At 52.1% G+C, this 17,146-nt stretch overlaps 4 non-coding genes across 4 annotated transcripts; all 4 read left to right on the top strand.

Annotated features, from left to right (window-relative positions):
* Positions 1-73, top strand: trnat-agu (transfer RNA threonine (anticodon AGU)). Its single transcript has one exon. It is a non-coding gene; the product is annotated as a tRNA-Thr (tRNA).
* A 5,128-nt stretch (positions 74-5,201) lies between these two features.
* trnat-ugu (transfer RNA threonine (anticodon UGU)) lies at positions 5,202-5,274 on the top strand. The gene has a single exon. It is a non-coding gene; the product is annotated as a tRNA-Thr (tRNA).
* Positions 5,275-6,769: 1,495 nt separating this feature from the next.
* trnat-agu (transfer RNA threonine (anticodon AGU)) lies at positions 6,770-6,842 on the top strand. The gene has a single exon. It is a non-coding gene; the product is annotated as a tRNA-Thr (tRNA).
* A 9,902-nt stretch (positions 6,843-16,744) lies between these two features.
* trnat-agu (transfer RNA threonine (anticodon AGU)) lies at positions 16,745-16,817 on the top strand. The gene has a single exon. It is a non-coding gene; the product is annotated as a tRNA-Thr (tRNA).
* The last annotated feature ends 329 nt before the right edge of the window (positions 16,818-17,146 follow it).

Genomic DNA, 17,146 nt, shown 5'->3' with positions numbered 1-17,146 from the left:
GGTTCCATAGCTCAGGGGTTAGAGCACTGGTCTAGTAAACCAGGGGTCGTGAGTTCAAATCTCACTGGGGCCTACTCAAATTTAGCTCAGTATTTAAATACCTCTCTCTCTCTTCTCCCTTTCCTGCAGATTCTTCCCTTCACCATCACAACTCTTTTTACCGCTTTTCCTGTCTCGCCCTCCTTTCCCTCACTCGCATCAACCGCTCCCCTTCCCCTCTCTCTCTCTCCCCTTCAACTGTCTCTTCTTCCCAGTCTCCTCTTTCCCCTCTCTCTCTCTCCTTCCCCTCTCTCACTCCATCCCCTCCCTCTCTCGCCTCTTCCTCCTCTCTCCTTCCCCTTCCCCCTCTCTCTCACTTCCTTCCACTCTCTCTTTACCCTTCCCCTCTCTTTCCTGCTCCTTCCGCTGACTTTCCGAGTGCAGGTGGTTCCATAGCTCAGGGGTTCGAGCACCGGTCTGGTAAATCAGAGGTCAGGGGTTCAAATCTTGCTGGGGCCTACTCAAAATTAGTTTAGTGTTTAAATACCTGACTGATCACCCCCTGACTCTCCCCTTACCGCAAGGACCACATCCAACTCCCTCCTGAACATATCCAATGAATTGGCATCAACAACTCTCCGCGGCAGGGAACCCCACAGACCAACAACTCTCCGAGTGAAGACGTCTCTCCCAAACAGCCCACCCCCATCCCAATAGCGTGCCCCACCCCGGCTCAGGACCCATCCAACACCGGGTCGACTGCCCCAACACCCAACACGGCCCGTCCCATCAGAATCATCCCCAAATGCCAAACACCCCTGGATGTCGAGCACCCAGCCCCCGCGAAGACAACCACACCACATCAACCAATCGCCATCTGCGCAGTCAACCCGAAAACTCCCTGCACCGAGGCACAGAGCCCACAGGCCTGACCGTCCAACACACTTTGCCCCCTTGCCCAGACCTTCGCTGCAATGTAGCCCCTCCTATCCCCTGCCCCTCAATCCCCCACCCAAGTCTCCATTCATTCTTCCCTCTGTCTCCCCGCACAGGCCCCCACCTGGGGGGTGGTAAACTTCTGGGGCTGGGAATTTTAGCTCCCGCCGCAGAATTGGCCTGACCACCCCTCAATGGAAGCAGCGTGCAATTTCCCACACTCCACTTCCTTTGCAGGCACGACTCGGTGTTCATGTGACAGTGGGAACTGGTGTTCTCCACTCTCTGTCCTGTGACAGTGGGAACTGGTGCTCTCCACTCTCTGTCCTGTGACAGTGGGAACTGGTGCTCTCCACTCTCTGTCCTGTGACAGTGGGAACTGGTGTTCTCCACTCTCTGTCCTGTGACAGTGGGAACTGGTGTTCTCCACTCTCTGTCCTGTGACAGTGGGAACTGGTGCTCTCCACTCTCTGTCCTGTGACAGTGGGAACTGGTGCTCTCCACTCTCTGTCCTGTGACAGTGGGAACTGGTGTTCTCCACTCTCTGTCCTGTGACAGTGGGAACTGGTGCTCTCCACTCTCTGTCCTGTGACAGTGGGAACTGGTGCTCTCCACTCTCTGTCCTGTGACAGTGGGAACTGGTGTTCTCCACTCTCTGTCCTGTGACAGTGGGAACTGGTGCTCTCCACTCTCTGTCCTGTGACAGTGGGAACTGGTGCTCTCCACTCTCTGTCCTGTGACAGTGGGAACTGGTGTTCTCCACTCTCTGTCCTGTGACAGTTGGAACTGGTGCTCTCCACTCTCTGTCCTGTGACAGTGGGAACTGGTGATCTCCACTCTCCCGTCCTGTGACAGTGGGAACTGGTGCTGTCCACTCTCTGTCCTGTGACAGTGGGAACTGGTGCTCTCCAATCTCTGTCCTGTGACAGTGGGAACTGGTGCTCTCCACTCTCTGTCCTGTGACAGTGGGAACTGGTGCGCTCCACTCTCTGTCCTGTGACAGTGGGAACTGGTGTTCTCCACTCTCTGTCCTGTGACAGTGGGAACTGGTGCTCTCCACTCTCTGTCCTGTGACAGTGGGAACTGGTGCTCTCCACTCTCTGTCCTGTGACAGTGGGAACTGGTGATCTCCACTCTCCCGTCCTGTGACAGTGGGAACTGGTGCTCTCCACTCTCTGTCCTGTGACAGTGGGAACTGGTGTTCTCCACTCTCCCGTGCTGTGACAGTGGGAACTGGTGCTCTCCACTCTCTGTCCTGTGACAGTGGGAACTGGTGCTCTCCACTCTCTGTCCTGTGACAGTGGGAACTGGTGCTCTCCACTCTCTGTCCTGTGACAGTGGGAGCTGGTGCTCTCTACTCTCTGTCCTGTGACAGTGGGAGCTGGTGCTCTCCACTCTCTGTCCTGTGACAGTTGGAACTGGTCGCCCTGGAACAACAAGCTTATTTTCCTCTTTTCCCTTCCCCCTATCTCTGTCACTCCTTCCCCTCTCACTCCCCTCCCCCCGATCTCTTCCCCCTCCCTCTCTATCTCTTTCCTTCTCCTTTTCTCTCCCCCTTATCCAGAAGCAGAGAATAAGTGAGAGAGACACGGAGAGAGAGCGAGAGGCAGGGAATGAGACAGAGAGACAGAAAGCCAGAGAGACAGAGAGATTGAGGCAGAGTGTGACTGAGTTGCCTTGGGATGTTTTACTACGTGAAAGACCCGATATATCGATGTTGAGAGGCGAATATTGAGAGACGGAGGCAGGAGTCTGGGGGATGAGACACAATCTGAGCGTTTCACTGACCCCTCCTCATTCTTCAAACACACAGCACTAACTGGGGAATGACCCACAGCCCAGGGCAGGTGGTTCCATAGCTCAGGGGTTAGAGCACTGGTGTAGTAAACCAGGGGTAGTGGGTTCAAATCTCATTGGGGCCTACTCAGCTCAGTGTTTAAATTAGCAAGGGCTTTAATTATAAATATGAAACCAACCCTGGCACAACAGGCTCTCTCCTCTCCCCCAATCTTCCCTTCTCACTCTTACTCTCTGTCACCTTCCCCCTCTCTCAATCCCTTTTCACCTTCTCCCTTCCCTCCTCTTTCTCTCTCTCTCTCACTCCTGCCCCTCTCTCTCGTACCCCTTCACTTTCTCTTCTCCCTTTTCCCGTCTCTCTCTCTCACTCCTTTCGCTCTCACTCCCCCCTCTCGCTCCCCCCTTCTCACTCTCCACTTCCCTCTCTGTCTATCTCCCTTTCCCCTCTCTTCCCTTCCCCCAGACACCACAGGCTCTCCCCTTTCCCCCACTCTCTCACCCTGCCATTCACTCTCCCCTTCTCCCTCTATCTCTCCCTTTCCTCTCTCCCTTAACCCCTCTCTCTCTCTCTCTCCCTTTCCCTCTATATCCCCTTCCCCCTCGAGAGAGAGGGAGAGAGAGAGAGAGAGAGAGAGAGAGATAAAGCTCAGAGCAGGTAGCTGGGCCCTACTAAAACTGAGCTCAGTATTTAAATTCACCATCAATTGACAAGGGCTTTAATTATAAATATTAAAAAGCTCTGAGACCGACCCTGGAACTACAGGCTCTCGATTTATCTCTTCCCTTCCTCCTCTCTCTATCATTTCCCTTTATTTTTCTCTCTCTCTCCCCTCTGCTCACTCTCCTTCATCCTTTCTCTCTCCCTTCCCCCCTTTCCCACTCTCTCTCCCCTTCCTCTCCCTTTCCTTCCCCCTCTATCTCTCTCCATCCCCTTCTCCTTCTCTCTCTCCTTCCCTCTCACTCTCTCCCTTTTCCCTTCTGACTCGAACTTTCTCTCTCCTCTTCCCATCTCTCGCTCCCCTCCCCATCTCTCGCTCCCCTCCCCATCTCTCTCTCCCCCCCCATCTCTCATTCCCCTCCCCATCTCTCGCTCCCCTTCCCCTCTCTCTCCCCTTCCCCTCTCTCTCTCTCTCCTCTTCCCATCTCTCGCTCCCCTCCCCATCTCTCGCTCCCCTCCCCATCTCTCTCTCCCCCCCCATCTCTCACTCCCCTCCCCATCTCTCACTCCCCTCCCCATCTCTCGCTCCCCTTCCCCTCTCACTCCCCTTCCCCTCTCTCTCTCTCCCCTTCCCATCTCTCGCTCCTCTTCCCCCCTCTCTCTCTCCCTTTCCCTCCCTCTCCCCATTCCCCTCTCGCTCTCGCTTTCCCTTTACCCTTTTCATTCTCTGCCTCTGCCTTTCTTCTCCTCTCTCTCCTCCCTCCTCTTTCCCTCTCTACTCTTCCCGCTCACGAGACAGAGAGAAAGTGAAAAAGATACAGAGAGAGAGTGACACAGAGAAAGTGAGAATGAGAGAGAGACAGAGAGAGTGAGCGAAAGAGACAGAGAGAGAGAAAGAGAGATAGAGAGAGAGAGAGAGAGAGACAGAGAGAGATTGAGCCAGAGTGTGATTGAGTTGCCTTAGGCTATTTTATCTCCTTCCCTTCCCCTTCACTCTCTCTTCCCCCTCTCTCCCTTTTCCCGTCTCTCTCACTCCTTTCCCTCTCATGACGCCTTCTCACTCTCCCCTTCCCCCCCTCTCTCCACCCCCATCTCTCTCTCACCTCCCCTCTCTCATTCCAACCCCTCTCTCTCCCTTCCCTCCTCCTCTCTCTCACTCTTATCCCTCTCTCCTCTTCCCCCTCTCTCTCCAGTCCCATCTCTCTCTCCCTCCCTTCTCTCCACTTCTCTCTCTCCACTCCCCCCTCACTCTCCCTTCCCCTCCCCCTCTCTCTCTCGTCCCCCTTCATTCTCTCTCCCTTTTCCCATCTCTCGCTCACTCCTTTCCATCTCACGGCCCCCTCTCACTCTCCCCTTCCCCTCTGCCTTCTCACTCTCCACTTCCCTCTCTGCCTGCCTCCCCTTCCCCTCTCTTCCCTTCACTCTCCCTTTCCCCCACTCCCTTCCCCATCACGACCCGTTCTACATCTTTTTACCCCTCTCTCTCTTTCCTGCTATCTCGCTTTCCCTGTCTCTCACTCATTCCCCTCTCCCCCCTTCCCCCTCCCTCGCCTCTCCCTCTCTCCTTCGCCCTCTCTCCCTTTCTCCCTCTCTCCCCTCCCGACCCACTCTCTCCTCCCTCTCTCCCATTCCACCTCAGCCTTTTCACTCTTCCTCTCCCTAATCTCTTTCCCATTCCCCCGCTCTCCCCTCCCTCTCTCTCTTTTCCCTTCCCCCTCTCTCTCACTCCTTCCCCACTCTCTCCCCTTCCCCCTCTCTCTCACTCCTTCCACGCTCTCATTTCCCTTTTCCTCTCTTTCCTGCTCCTTCCCCTGACTTGTCTAGAGGAGCTGGCTCCATAGCTCAGGGGTGAGAGCACTGGTCTTGTAAACCAGGGGTCGTCAGTTCAAATCTCACTGGGGCCTGCTCAATTTTGGCTTCTGTTCCTGAACTCGCTGTCAATCGGCGACAGGCCGACACCATCAACAGGAACCGACTCACTTCACAGTTTAAATACAGCCCACAGCACTTTCACTTTCTGTGACCAGTCTGTAACTGAGTCTTCTTCATATCCAGTCTGAGAGCCACCGATATTTGTTTTAGATTCGGTGCAGGATATGGCCGTCGATAGCAAGGCCAGCATTTATTGCCCATCCCTAATTGCCCCTGGAGAAGGTCGTGGTGAGCAGCCTTCTTGAACACAACCGAGGGCCTCACTTGACCGTTTCACAGGGGCAGTTAAGAGTCAAACCCACATTGCCGTGGGTCTCAATATTCCTCACTGCCGTGCTCCACCTCACAGTCAACAAGCTCCCCGCTGGAGTGGAACTAAACTACAGACCCAGTGGGAACCTGTTCAACCTTCGATGTCTCCAGGCCAGGTCCATGCATCTAACCTGTCTAAACCCGTCAGAATTTTATATGTTTCTATGAGATCCCCTCTCATTCTTCTAAATTCCAGTATATATAAGCCTAGTCGATCCAATCTTTCTTCATATCTCGGTCCTGCCATCCCGGGAATCAGTCTGGTGAACCTTCGCTGCACTCCCTCAATAGCAAGAATGTCCTTCCTCAGATTAGGAGACCAAAACAATACACAGTATTCAAGGTGTGGTCTCACCAAGGCCCTGTACAACTGCAGTAAGACCTCCCTGCTCCTATACTCAAATCCTATCGCTGTGAAGGCCAACATGCCATTTGCCTTCTTCACCGCCTGCTGTACCTGTATGCCAACTTTCAATAACTGATGAACCATGACCCCCAGGTCTCGTTGCACCTCCCCTTTTCCTAATCCGTCATCATTCAGATAATATTCTGCCTTCCTGTTTTTGCCCCCAAAGTGGATAACCTCACATTTATCCACATTATACTGCATCTGCCATGCATTTGCCCACTCACCTAACATGTCCAAGTCACCCTGCAGCCTCTTAGCATCCTCCTCACAGCTCACACTGCCACCCAGCTTAGTGTCAGCTGAAAACTTTCCGATATTACATTCAATTCCTTTGTCTAAATCATTGATGTATATAGTACATAGCTGGGGTCCCAGCACTGAACTTTGTGGCACCCCACTAGTCACTGCCTGCCATTCTGAAAAGGACCTATTTATCCCGACTCTCTGCTTCCTGTCTGCCAACCAGTTCTCTATCCACGTCAGTACATTACCCCCAATACCATGTGAGAAAGAGAGAGAGACAGAGAGACTGAGAGAGAAAGAGAGATTGAGGCAGAGTGTGACTGAGTTGCCTTGGGATGTTTTACTACGTGAAAGACCCGATATATCGATGTTGAGAGGCGAATATTGAAGAGACGGAGGCAGGAGTCTGGGGGATGAGACACAATCTGAGCGTTTCACTGACCCCTCCTCATTCTTCAAACACACAGCACTAACTGGGGAATGACCCACAGCCCAGGGCCGGTGGTTCCATAGCTCAGGGGTTAGAGCACTGGTCTAGTAAACCAGGGGTCGTGGGTTCAACTTTCACTGGGGCCGATTCAAAATTAATTCAGTATTTAAATTCACCGTCAATTAACAAGGGCTTTAATTATAAATATTAAACAGCTCCGAGACAGACCCTGGAATTGCAGGATCCAAATCTTTCTCTGCCCTCCCCATCTACACAACCTGTTGTACATTTTTATCCCTCTCTCATCCTCTGCCTTCTCCTCTTTCTCCTCCCTCTCTCTCTCCCCTTCCCGCTCTTACACACTCGTTACCCTCTCTCTCGCTCCTTCCCCCCTCTCTCTCACTCCTTCACTTTTCTCTCTCCCTTTCCCCTCTCCTCTTCTCATCTCTCTTACACTCACTCTGCCCTTCCAAATCTCTCTCTCCCTTCCCCATCACGACCCTTTCTACATCGTTTCACCCCTCTCTCCCTTTCCCATTATCTCGCTTTCCCCGTCTCTCACTCATTCCCCTCTCCCCCCTTCCCCCTTCCTCGCCTCACCCTCTCTCCTTCCCCCTCTCTCCCATTCCCTCACTCACACCTGCTCCTCTCGCTCCCCCTTCCACTCTCTCTCTCTCCCCATCCCCTTCCTCTATTTCCCCTTTCCCTCTCTCTTCCTCCCCATCTCCCCTTCTCCACTCTATCCCCTTCTCCTCCCTCTCTTTCCCCTCCCCTCTCTCGCTCCCCTTTCCCTCTCTCTTCCTCTCTCTCTCTCACTCCTTCCCCACTTTTTCCGCTTCCCCCTCTCTCTCACTCCTTCCCACTCTCTCTTCTTCCCCACTCTCTCCCCTTCCGTCTCTCTCTCACTCCTTCTGTTATGTATGTAAACCTGTAATTACCGTGTCTAACCACCAGAGGGCTTATCCCGTGGAGTCCAAAGGGAGCCCACAATCCCTTGGGAGCAGCTGTATATAAGGAGGCCACACAGGCTGGAGAGGCACTCTGAGATCTGCACTAAAGGACTACGGTCACACTTACTTTGAGCTTGCAGCATCTAGTCTGACTCTTTTTTCAAGACATAACAACAGGCGACGAAGTACAGATGACGAACCCCAATGCAACAATGCGGAGAACTGTGAGCATCTTGGAGAAATTTTCGGAGGGAGATGATTGGGAAACCTTCGTGGAACGACTTGAGCAATACTTTGTGGCCAAGGAGCTGGAAGAAGAAGCGAGCACTGCCAAACCAAGGGCGATCCTCCTCACCGTTTGTGGGCATCAACATATGGCCTCATGAAAATCCTGCTCGCTACAACAAAACCCACAGACAAGTCGTACAATGCGTTGTGCACACTGGTCCGGGAGCATCTAAATACAAAGGAAAGCGTTCTGATGGCGAGGTATCGGTTCTACACGTACAAGAGGTCTGAAGGCCAGGAAGTGGCAAGCTATGTCACTGATCCAAGGGGCCCGACTCTCTGCTTCCTGTCTGCCAACCAGTTCTCTGTCCACATTAGTAATTACCCCCAGTACCATGTGCTTTAATTTTGCACACCAATCTCTTGTGTGGGACCTTGTTAAAAGCCTTTTGAAAGTCCAAATACACCACATCCACTGGTTCTCCCTTGTCCACTCTACCAGTTACATCCTCAAAAAATTCCAGAAGATTTGTCGAGCATGATTTCTCTTTCATAAATCCATGCTGACTTGGACCGATCCTGTCACTGCTTTCCAAATGCGCTGCTATTACATCTTTAATGATTGATTCCAACATTTTCCCCACTGCCGATGTCAGGCTAACCGGTCTATAATTCCCTGTTTTCTCTCTCCTTCCTTTTTTAAAAAGTGTTATTACATGAGCTACCCTCCAGTCCATAGGAACTGATCCAGAGTCGATAGACTGTTGGAAAATGATCACCAATGCGTGCACTGTACCTAGGGCACACTTCCTTCAGTACTCTGGGATGCAGACTAACAGGCCCCGGGGATTTATCGGCCTTCAATCCCATCAATTTCCCGAACACAATTTTGTGACTAATAAGGATTTCCTTCAGTTCCTCCTTCTCGCTAGACCCTCGATCCACTAGTATTTCCGGAAGTTTATTTGTGTCTTCCTTCGTGAAGACAGAACCAAAGTATTTGTTCAATTGGTCTGCCATTTCTTTGTTCTCCATTATAAATTCTGACTGCACGGGACCTACATTTGTCTTCACTAATCTTTTTCTCTTCACATATCTGTAGAAGCTTTTGCAGTCAGTTTTTGTTTTCCCTGCAAGCTTCCTCTCATACTCTATTTTCCCCCTCCTAATTAAACCCTGTGTCCTCCTCTGCTGAATTGTAAATTTCTAAACAGGCTCCCCTCACACCCTTCCCCCTCTCCTCTTCTCGTCTCTCTTACACTCTCTCTCCCCTTCCAAATCTCTCTCTCCCTTCCCCATCATGACCCACTCTACATCTCTTTACCCCTCTCTCCCTTTCCCGCTATCTCGCTTTCCCAGTCTCTCACTCATTCCCCCATCTCACCCTGTCCTCTCCCCCTCTCTCCTCTATCAACTTCTTTCTCTCTTCTCCCTTTCTTTTCAGATTCTCCCCTTCCTCATCTCTCCCCTTCCCTCTCTCACTCCTTCCCCCCTCTCTCTTCGCCCTTTTCACTCTCTCTCTCTCCCCTTCCCCTCCCACGTTACCCTTCCCCTTGCACTCTCTTTCTCCCCTTCCCCTCTCTCACCTTCCCTCTCTACTTTCATTCTCTCCCCATTCCTTCCCCTCTCTCTCCTTCCTCCTTTGTTTTCCCTATCTCTCCCCTCCCCCTCTGTCCCCTCCCCCTCTTTCCCTGACCCACTCTCTTCCCCCTCGCTCTCCTTCCCCCTTTCCCTTTCCCTCTCCACTCCCCTCTCTCCCCTCCTCTCTCTTTTCCTTCCACTTCTATTCAGATTCTCCTCTTTTCCCCCTCTCTCCCCTGCCTCCCCCTCGCTCTCCTTCCCAACTCGCTCCCCTTCCCCTCTCTCCCCTTCCCCTCTCTTTCTATCCCCTTACACTCGCTCCCATTCCCCCCCTCTCTCTACCCTTCCCTTTCTCAATCCTTCTCGTCTCGCTCTCCCTTCCCACGCTCCCTCTCCCCTTCCCCTCTCTCTCGCTCCTTCCCCTCCCTCTCTTTCCCCTTCCCCTCCCTCTCTCTCTCCTTCCCCTCCCTCTCTCTCCCCTTCCATGCTCCCTCTCCCCTTCCCCCCTCTCTCTCTTTCCCTTTGCTCCTCTCTCTCTCCTTCCCCCTCTCTCTCACTCCTTCCACTCGCTCTTTTCCCTTCCCCTCTCTTTTCTGCTCCTTCCCCTGTCTTTCCCAGAGCAGGTGGCTCCATACCTCAAGGGTTAGAGCACTGGTCTTGTCAACTAGGGGTTGTGAGTTCAAATCTCACTGGGGCATGCTCAAAATTAGCTCAGGGTTTCAATACTTTTCCCTTTCCCATACCTTCTCCCCTTCCCCCTCTCTCTCTCATGACCCGTTCTACATCTTTTTACCCCTCTCGCCCTTTCCCACTATCTCGCTTACCCCTCTCTCACTCATTCCCCTCTCCTCCTTCCCCCTCCCTCGCCTCAACCGCTCTCATTCCCCGTCTCTCCCTTTCCTCTCTCTCTCTCCCCTTCCCCTCCAAGTCTTTCCCCTCCCCTTACCCGCTTCCACTCTCTCTTCTTCCCCCACTCTCTCTTTTCCCATCCCTCTCTCTCCTTCCTGCTCCTTCCAGTGTCTTTCCCAGCGCAGGTGGCTCCATAGCTCAGGGGTTCGAGCACTGGTCTTGTCAACCAGGGGTCGAAGGTTCAAATCTAATTGGGGCCTACTCTAACTTAGTTTAGTATTTAAATACCTGTCACTCATTCTTGCCCACTCTCTTCTGCTTTTTCTCTCTCTTCCCCCCCTTCCAATCTTTCTCACTTCTTCCCTCTTTCTTCCTCGCAGTCTCCCCTTCCCCCTCTCTCACACTCCTTCCCCGCTCCCTCTCCCTCACTCCTTCAGGAGCAGGCCATTGGGAAAAGCATAATTCGGTCAGACAGAGTCAGCATGGATTTATGAAGGGGAAGTCATGTTTGACTAATTTGTTGGAATTCTTTAAGGATGTAACGAACAGGGTGGATAAAGGGGGAATCATGTTAAGAGTGGAAGCAAGTCTTCCTCGATTCCGAGGGACTGCCTATGATGATGTTAGAAACAGAGAGTGAGAGAGTCGGGAAAGGAAATAATCCCATTCGGCCCATTGTATCCGTGCCGGCCGACCAAGAGCTCCCCAGCCTAATCCCACTTTCCAGCTCTCGGTCCATAGCCCTGCAGGTTACGGCACTTCAAGTGTTCATCCAAGTACTTTTTAAATATGTTAATCTTTTAATGTGGACAAGAAGGAGCCTGTTGTTCCAGGGTCAGTCTGGGAGCTGTTTAATATTTATAATTAAAGCCCTTGTTAATTGAAAGTAAATTTAAATACGGAGCTGTTTAATTATAAATATTAAACAGCTCCGAGACAGACCCTGGGACGACAATCTCCAAATCTTTCTCTGCCCTCCCCATCTACACAACCTGTTGTACATTTTTATCTCTCTTTCCCCATCTCTCACTCATTCCCCTCTGCCTTCTCCTCTGCCTTCTCCTCTTTCTCCTCCCTCTCTCTCTCCCCTTCCCGCTCTTACACACTCGTTACCCTCTCTCTCGCTCCTTCCCCCCTCTCTCTCACTCCTTCACTTTTCTCTCTCCCTTTCCCCTCTCCTCTTCTCATCTCTCTTACACTCTCTCTGCCCTTCCAAATCTCTCTCTCCCTTCCCCATCACGACCCTTTCTACATCGTTTCATCCCTCTCTCCCTTTCCCACTATCTCGCTTTCCCCGTCTCTCACTCATTCCCCTCTCCCCCCTTCCCCCTTCCTCGCCTCACCCTCTCTCCTGCCCCCTCTCTCCCCTTCCCTCACTCACACCTTCCCCTCTCGCTCCCCCTTCCACTCTCTCTCTCTCCCCATCCCCTTCCTCTATTTCCCCTTTCCCTCTCTCTTCCTCCCCCTCTCCCCTTCTCCACTCTATCCCCTTCTCCTCCCTCTCTTTCCCCTCCCCTCTCTCGCTCCCCTTTCTCTCTCTCTTCCTCCCTCTCTCACTCCTTTCCCACTTTTTCCGCTTCCCCCTCTCTCTCATTCCTTCCCCACTCTCTCCTCTTCCCCAATCTCTCCCCTTCCGTCTCTCTCTCACTCCTTCTGTTATGTATGTAAACCTGTAATTACCATGTCTAACCATCAGAGGGCTTATCCCGTGGAGTCCAAAGGGAGCCCACAATCCCTTGGGAGCACCTGTATATAAGGAGGCCACACAGGCTGGAGAGGCACTCTGAGATCTGCACTAAAGGACTACGGTCGCACTTACTTTGAGCTTGCAGCATCTAGTCTGACTCTTTGTTCAAGACATAACAACAGGCGACGAGGTACAGATGACGAACCCCAATGCAACAATGCGGAGAACTGTGGGCATCCTGGAGAAATTTTCGAAGGGAGATGATTGGGAAACCTTCGTGGAACGACTTGAGCAATACTTTGTGGCCAAGGAGCTGGAAGAAGAAGCGAGCACTGCCAAACCAAGGGCGATCCTCCTCACCGTTTGTGGGGCATCAACATATGGCCTCATGAAAAACATGCTCGCTACAACAAAACCCACAGACACGTCGTACAATGAGTTGTGCACACTGGTCCGCGAGCATCTAAATACAAAGGAAAGCGTTCTGATGGCGAGGTACCGGTTCTACACGTACAAGAGGTCTGAAGGCCAGGAAGTGGCAAGCTATGTCTCCGATCCAAGGGGCCCGACTCTCTGCTTCCTGTCTGCCAACCAGTTCTCTATCCACGTCAGTAATTACCCCCAGTACCATGTGCTTTAATTTTGCACACTAATCTCTTGTGTGGGACCTTGTTAAAAGCCTTTTGAAAGTCCAAATACACCACATCCACTGGTTCTCCCTTGTCCACTCTACCAGTTACATCCTCAAAAAATTCCAGAAGATTTGTCGAGCATGATTTGCCTTTCATAAATCCATGCTGACTTGGACCGATCCTGTCACTGCTTTCCAAATGCGCTGCTTTTACATCTTTAATGATTGATTCCAACATTTTCCCCACTGCCGATGTCAGGCTAACCGGTCTATAATTCCCTGTTTTCTCTCTCCCTCCTTTTTTAAAAAGTGTTATTACATGAGCTACCCTCCAGTCCATAGGAACTGATCCAGAGTCGATAGACTGTTGGAAAATGATCACCAATGCGTGCACTATATCTAGGGCACGCTTCCTTAAGTACTCTGGGATGCAGACTATCAGGCCCCGGGGATTTATCGGCCTTCAATCCCATCAATTTCCCTAACACAATTTCGTGACGAATAAGGATTTCCTTCAGTTCCTCCTTCTTGCTAGACCCTCGAGCCCCCAGTATTTCCGGAAGTTTATTTGTGTCTTCCTTAGTGAAGACAGAACCAAAGTATTTGTTCAATTGGTCTGCCATTTCTTTGTTCCCCATTATAAATTCTGACTGCACAGGACCTACATTTGTCTTCACTAATCTTTTTCTCTTCACATATCTGTCGAAGCTTTTGCAGTCAGTTTTTGTTTTCCCTGCAAGCTTCCTCTCATACTCTATTTTCCCCCTCCTAATTAAACCCTTTGTCCTCCTCTGCTGAATTGTAAATTTCTAAACAGGCTCCCCTCACACCCTTCCCCCTCTCCTCTTCTCGTCTCTCTTACACTCTCTCTCCCCTTCCAAATCTCTCTCTCCCTTCCCCATCACGACCCGTTCTACATCTCTTTACCCCTCTCTCCCTTTCCCGCTATCTCGCTTTCCCAGTCTCTCACTCATTCCCCCATCTCACCCTGTCCCCTCCCCCTCTCTCCTCTATCAACTTCTTTCTCTCTTCTCCCTTTCTTTTCAGATTCTCCCCTTCCTCATCTCTCCCCTTCCCTCTCTCACTCCTTCCCCCCTCTCTCTTCGCCCTTTTCACTCTCTCTCTCTCCCCTTCCCCTCCCACGTTACCCTTCCCCTTGCTCTCTCTCTCTCCCCTTCCCCTCTCTCCCCTTCTCTCTCTACTTTCATTCTCTCCCCATTCCTTCCCCTCTCTCTCCTTCCTCCTTTGTTTTCCCTATCTCTCCCCTCCCCTTCTGTCACCTCCCCCTCTTTCCCTGACCCACTCTCTTCCCCCTCGCTCTCTTTCCCCCTTTCCCTTTCCCTCTCCACTCCCCTCTCTCCCCTCCTCTCTCTTTTCCTTCCCCTTCTATTCAGATTCTCCTCTTTTCCCCCTCTCTCCCCTGCCTCCCCCTCGCTCTCCTTCCCACCTCGCTCCCCTTCCCCTCTCTCCCCTTCCCCTCTCTTTCTATCCCCTTACACTCGCTCCCATTCCCCCCCTCTCTCCACCCTTCCCTTTCTCAATCCTTCTCGTCTCGCTCTCCCCTCCCACGCTCCCTCTCCCCTTCCCCTCTCTCTTGCTCCTTCCCCTCCCTCTCTTTCCCCTTCCCCTCCCTCTCTCTCTCCTTCCCCTCCCTCTCTCTCCCCTTCCATGCTCCCTCTCCCCTTCCCCCCTCTCTCTCTCTCTCCTTTCCCTCCCTCTCTTTCCCTTTGCTCCTCTCTCTCTCCTTCCCCATCTCTTTCACTCTTTCCACTCGCTCTTTTCCCTTCCCCTCTCTTTTCTGCTCCTTCCCCTGTCTTTCCCAGAGCAGGTGGCTCCATACCTCAAGGGTTAGAGCACTGGTCTTGTAAACTAGGGGTTGTGAGTTCAAATCTCACTGGGGCATGCTCAAAATTAGCTCAGGGTTTCAATACTTTTCCCTTTCCTATACCTTCTCCCCTTCCCCCTCTCTCTCTCACGACCCATTCTACATCTTTTTACCCCTCTCTCCCTTTCCCACAATCTCGCTTACCCCTCTCTCACTCATTCCCCTCTCCTCCTTCCCCCTCCCTCGCCTCAACCGCTCTCATTCCCCGGCTCTCCCTTTCCCCTCTCTCTCTCCCCTTCCCCTCCAAGTCTTTCCCCTCCCCTTACCCGCTTCCACTCTCTCTTCTTCCCCCACTCTCTCTTTTCCCATCCCTCTCTCTCCTTCCAGCTCCTTCCAGTGTCTTTCCCAGAGCAGGTGGCTCCATAGCTCAGGGGTTCGAGCACTGGTCTTGTCAACCAGGGGTCGTAGGTTCAAATCTAATTGGGGCCTACTCTAACTTAGTTTAGTATTTAAATACCTGTCACTCATTCTTGCCCACTCTCTTCTGCTTTTTCTCTCTCTCTCTCTCTCTTCCCCCCCTGCCCTTTCCAATCTTTCTCACTTCTTCCCTCTTTCTTCCTCGCAGTCTCCCCTTCCCCCTCTCTCACACTCCTTCCCCGCTCCCTCTCCCTCACTCCTTCAGGAGCAGGCCATTGGGAAAAGCATAATTCGGTCAGACAGAGTCAGCATGGATTTATGAAGGGGAAGTCATGTTTGACTAATTTGTTGGAATTCTTTAAGGATGTAACGAACAGGGTGGATAAAGGGGGAATCATGTTAAGAGTGGAAGCAAGTCTTCCTCGATTCCGAGGGACTGCCTATGATGATGTTAGAAACAGAGAGTGAGAGAGTCGGGAAAGGAAATAATCCCATTCGGCCTATTGTATCCGTGCCGGCTGACCAAGAGCTCCCCAGCCTAATCCCACTTTCCAGCTCTCGGTCCGTAGCCCTGTAGGTTACGGCACTTCAAGTGTTCATCCAAGTACTTTTTAAATATGTTAACCTTTTAATGTGGACAAGAAGGAGCCTGTTGTTCCAGGGTCAGTCTGGGAGCTGTTTAATATTTATAATTAAAGCCCTTGTTAATTGAAAGTAAATTTAAATACTGAGCTAATTTTGAGTAGGCCCCCGTGAGATTTGAACCCACTATCCCTGATTTACAAGACCAGTGCTCTATCCCCTGAGCTATGGAGCCACCCGCTCTGGGAAAGAGAGGGGAAGGAGCAGGAAAGAGAGGGGAAGGGAAAAGAGAGAGTGGATGGAGTGAGAGAGAGGGGAAGGAGAGAGAGAGAGAGGAAAGGGAAAGAGAGGGAGGGGAAGGAGAGAGAGAGAAGGGGGAAGGGGAGAGGGAGCATGGAAGGGGAGAGAGAGTGAGGGGAAGGGGAAAGAGAGGGAGGAGATGGAACTCTCCCCTTGCTCTCTCTCTCCCCTTCCTCTCTCTCCCCTTCCCTCTCTACTTTTATTCTCTCCCCATTCCTTCCCCTCTCTCTCCCTTTCCTGCTATCTCGCTTTCCCCGTCTCATACTCATTCCCCCCTCTCACCGTGTCCCCTCCCCCTCTCTCCTCTACCACTTCTCTCTCTCTTCTCCCTTTCTTTTCAGATTCTCCCGTTCCTCATCTCTCCCCTTCCCTCTCTCACTCCTTCCCCCCTCTCTCCTCGCCCTTTTCACTCTCGCTCTCTCCCCTTCCCCTCCCAGGTTACCCTTCCCCTTGCTCTGTCTCTCCCCTTCCCCTCTCTCCTCTTCCCTCTCTACTTTCATTCTCTCCCCATTCCTTCCCCTCTCTCTCCTTCCTCCTATAACTTCCCCATCTCTCCCCTCCCCCTCTCTCCCCTCCTCCTCTTTCCCTGACCCACTCTCTTCCCCCTCGCTCTCATTCCCCCTTTCCCTTTACCTCTTCACTCCCCTCTCTCTCCGCCTCTCTCTTTTCCTTCCCCTTCTATTCAGATTTTCCCCTTCTCCCCATCTCTACCCTGCCTGCTCCCTCGCTCGCCTTCCCATCTCGCTCCCCTTCCCTTCTCTCCCCTTCCCCTCTCTTTCTCTCCCCTTACACTCACTCCCATCCCCCCCTCTCTCTACCCTTCCCTTTCTCAATCCTTCTCGTCTCGCTCTCCCCTTCCACGCTCCCTCTCCCCTTCCCCTCTCTCTCTCACCTTTCCCACCCTCTCTTTCCCTTTCCTCTCTCTCTCACTCCTTCCACGCTCTCTTTTTCCTTCCCCTCTCTTTCCTGCTCCTTCCCCTGTCTGTTCCAGAGCAGGTGGCTCCATAGCTCAGGGGTTAGAGCACTGATCTAGTAAACCAGGGGTCGTGAGTTCAAATCTCACTAGGGCCTACTCAAAATTAGCTCAGTATTTAAATTCATGGTCAATTAACAAGGGCTTTAATTATAAATATTAACCAGCTCCAAAACCGACCCTGGAACAACAGGTTCCTTTTTTCTCTTTCCCCTTCCCCCTATCTCTCTCACTCCTTCCCCTCTCTCCCCCCTCCCCCTCTATCTCTTCCCCTCTCCTTTTCTCTCTCCCCTTCCCCATCCAGAAGCAGAGAAAAAGTGAGGGAGACACGGAGAGAGAGAGAGAGAGGCAGAGAATGAGAGAGAGACAGAGAGACAGAGAGATTGGGACAGAGTGTGACTGAGTTGCCTTGGGATGTTTTACTACG

This window comes from Pristiophorus japonicus, unplaced genomic scaffold (genome assembly GCF_044704955.1).
Source record: "Pristiophorus japonicus isolate sPriJap1 unplaced genomic scaffold, sPriJap1.hap1 HAP1_SCAFFOLD_288, whole genome shotgun sequence".
NCBI lineage: Eukaryota > Metazoa > Chordata > Chondrichthyes > Pristiophoridae > Pristiophorus > Pristiophorus japonicus.
The sequence above is the reverse complement of the archived record's forward strand: the minus strand, read 5'-3'. Positions and strand labels throughout refer to the sequence as shown.